The sequence below is a fragment of the Mesocricetus auratus genome, unplaced genomic scaffold (genome assembly GCF_017639785.1).
Source record: "Mesocricetus auratus isolate SY011 unplaced genomic scaffold, BCM_Maur_2.0 Super-Scaffold_15014, whole genome shotgun sequence".
Lineage (NCBI taxonomy): Eukaryota > Metazoa > Chordata > Mammalia > Rodentia > Cricetidae > Mesocricetus > Mesocricetus auratus.
In genome coordinates, this window is record NW_024429186.1 from 78,265,178 (window position 1) to 78,269,153 (window position 3,976).

Here is a 3,976-nt window from a genome sequence, read left to right on the forward strand (position 1 = left end):
CAGCAAAAGCCACAGTTTTAACCATGTTTTGGAGATTTGAGGTCAGTCTTTCATACTTACAAAGCAAGTTCTTTGATACCACTGCCCGAGGCCCAAGGTTGACCAGGTGATAATTTCCTTTTTTTTGTTTTGTTTTGTTTTTCAAGATAGGGTTTCTCTCTGTAGCCCTGGCTGTCTCGGAACTCTCTCTGAAGACCACACTGGTCTTATGATCAGAGATGTGCTTGCTTATGCCTCCTGAGAGCTGGGATTAAATTGTGTACCGCTACCATCCAGACATATCTTTAACATTTACAGATGCTTTGTCTTCCTCTCTACCCCTATTTGCAACTCTAGTTATCAAAGTTTAATTTTTACAACTGCCTCCTCTCTCAGTAGACCTTCCTGAGCACAGTGGATTTCATAGATAGGTTTGCTGTCCTAAAATTGCCTCCATTAGATGAATTTGTCCATTGCTTTTGAATTTGGCCTCACTCAATTTCTCAAAAGATGGGGAGAATATAGCCAGATTCTTTTCCAAATGAAATACAAATGACCTGTATCCTAGTTACCAGTAGAGCCCTTGCTTAGTTAGTCCTTGGAACATTATAAGTCATAACTCCATTCGGAATTTCTCTTGGAATTTTGGTCTTCTAAAATTCCATTAAAATGCCCTATTATGCTCTGTCTATGGCACCCCAAGGCTTCACTGGTGCATAGCTACAAACTCTCCCTTATTCCTTCCAAAAGCCTAAGAACCACATGACCAAGTACCACATCAGTAATCCTACTCTTGGTAGACAATTTCTGTATTAGTGATGTATCTCATTGTCATACCCCCGAAATGATTCTAAAATTAGTCACTTTAAAAGTGACAATTGTCCAAAACAAGGTCTCTTTATGTATTATACCTTGTTAGTCAGGTACCCATTCCTGATATGTGTGATTCTTCCAATTCTCCAAAGCAGCTTCATCTCAGCAATTCCTTCCACTGAATGCTTGGTAACAAGTATTTAGGTACCATCCAATCATTTGGTCAAGTCCCATTTATATTAGCTTTCATATATACAAATATGTAATCATTAATTGTCATAAAAGGAAAATTGACCCACAATTAAACTCTCCTGTGATTTGAAGACAAAGGAAAGACCATAAACCAGTTACTCATCTCACTCAACTTTTAGTAATTCTGTAATTTGTGGAAAACATTTGCATATTACCAAGTATGATTAATTAGCTAATATTATTTAAGAAAACATTTGTTTATTGCTTTCAATAATTTGGCTTTATTTAAACAGCCAATTCAAGAATTTTCTTTCCCTAGATCAATAACTTAAGTTCATACTATCTACATATTATTTATGTATATCTATATTATATTCACATGTATCTATATTTAGTATGTATATTTGTACATAATTTACATATGCATAAGCTTTGTATATACATATTATTTTTGTACATGTATATGATTACCTACATATATAATTTTGAAACTGTTCTTAATAAAAATCATGGCAATCATTTACATTGGAATTACATTTTAGCTAATACTAGCATAGGAAACCTAGCATATAAGCTGATGCATATTGTTATGGATATTTGTATTCTAATGATTAATATTTTTGCCAAATAACATCATTAGTAGGAAAATAATCTTTTCTGTTTCAATTATTAAATACTAAGCAATTATATAAAACTTATAGCAAAATTATGAACTTCACTTTTTTAGAATAGCAATGTTACTTGCCAAAGGCATTATTAAAATCTTTCAATATTAAAAACACTTTTTATATGTTTGAATAAGTTATCCATTAATTTTATAAGTAAAATATTGAAAAACTTAAAAAAATAGAATTCAATACCCAATAAAATATTCATGATTTGCTATAAAAATTGTGTGTATATTCACTATTTTTACATAACTATTTTCTTTTATTGTTTTTCAGATTATAGTTACAACAACTCCCTTCCCTTTTCTCCTCCAAACCCACTCATAATGATGAATTTTACTTTTAATTTTTTCTTCTATTGAAATTAGATTTTTTTTTCATACAGCATATCCTGATTACGGTTCCGTTCCCTCCCCTCTATACCTCCCAGTTCCTCCCGATATCCCCCCCCATATGGATCACCCATTTGCTGTCTCTCAATAAAACAAATAAACTTTCAAGGGAGAGTAATTAATTTAACATATAATAAGATAAAACAAAAGAAACACAATGTAATATGACAACACAACCAGACAGAAGGGGTAGAACACAAGAAAAAGCACAAGAAACAGATATAAACACGGAGACCCTTTTGTTCACACACTCAGGAATCCCATGAAAAAAGAGTTAAAAAAGAGATAGAGAGAAAAAAGGAACACCTCATGAATTTAGGTGTGATCCTTGCTCAGGGGGCATGTTTGTCTCTGTATCATCTCAATTTTAGTAGATGTACTGGCAAAGCGATCACTTCACTGCCTAATTCGAACCTCCAGGAAAGTGTCTCTGTAGTTAGAGCTTAAATCATTATAGGCCTTTGAATATTCTGTTTATTTAAAGAAATCCTTCTTTCAGTTTTCCTAGTATGGGGTTGACACTGTTCTACTAAAAGGATCTACAGAAAATTATATTGCCATCTTAAGGGAGTCCCGTGGCTACTTTGATTTTTACAAATTTCACTAGCTAATAATTTCCCCCCCATCAGCGTTAATGAAAACTCAGGAAATGTCAGACTTCAGAGAATCTCACAGAAGAACATTTTATAAAAGTCCAGGAAACATCCCAAGTGACAAATCAGCCTTTCTTTATACACATGGCAGGAGTGCCGGAAAGCAAAGAATGAGGGAAAAACTGGATTTGAATTTTTTTTCTAGAGGTGTATTTTGATCCTCCAATGTTCCTGGACATGAGCCAATCCAATTAGTTAACTAATCCTTCTCACATGTTGTGTAAGAATGCCATTCATGCTGGACCTCTTACATGAATCTGTAATGTGGACAGAGGATGGCAAGTACAGGAAACAAGGGGGAAACCTGCCAAATTCTCCATCCACAGTGCTGTGGGTGTCCATCCATGGGCTTGCATCGGTCCCCTTCCAGAGGGTGTTGACCACTCTTTAGGGAACTGAAGTCTCAGTGTGTTATTCATTAAGACCAATATCTGTAAAGGTGGCTGGAATGGTAAGTTAAAATGTTATCTATGGAGTTGAGAAAGGAAATACCTGGACTATATAGATTTAAAGCCCATCTTTGGGAAATGCAAGTCTCTCTTAGCTACTAAGAGGATTATTCTTTTCTCTGCTCAACAGCTTCGATGATAATTTGTATTATATTGTGGAAAACATATTTTTAATACCTCTGTGTCATTGGAACTATAGTGTGCCTTCCAACAGACAAAGCAAATTCTTGATAGCACATTGGCTGAAGGAGTTAAAAGGAAGAGGTCTTTGCACTAGGAGTCTGGACAATCCTTCCTGTCATTGCTAGATCCCATAACAAGGCAAGACATTTCTATTCCATGACCTGGGGCTCTAAACAATGAACTGGGTGGATATCACTTTCTCTTCCAGTTTTCAAATTGTCTTCAGAAATCCAGGCCCCAAATAAATAGACTGTGAATCACGACCATGGAAGGCTCCTCTCTGGGGGCACCCTGCCTTTCTTCACTAAGAAGTCATGGCTATGTCAACTTAATATAAAAATAGATCTTTTTAAAGTTCATTTCCTGCATATTTTTGTGATCCAAACTAGTTTTTGCTGCCTTTTGTGTCATCATTGCTCCCTAGTATATACACTAAAATATAAAGGATAGTCAAATTAAATATGTAAATAAACAGTCAACAAGTAAGTAAGGAATGCAATACCCCAAAAATGGGTTTTAAAAGTTGTTTTGCAATGTAGATTTCTGGAATAAGCTTAAATGTAGAGAGCTCCGTGTCTGTGGGTTCCAATAGGAAAAGTTAGAAGGACTGGATAAAATATATTAAGGCAAATGATTTGAAAGCAACT

General features: G+C 34.8%; 1 non-coding gene across 1 annotated transcript; it reads right to left on the minus strand.

Moving 5' to 3' along the window:
* Positions 1-2,335: 2,335 nt before the first annotated feature.
* Positions 2,336-2,439, minus strand: LOC121139551. Its single transcript, XR_005876467.1, has one exon. It is a non-coding gene; the product is annotated as a U6 spliceosomal RNA (small nuclear RNA).
* Between the last annotated feature and the right edge of the window lie 1,537 nt (positions 2,440-3,976).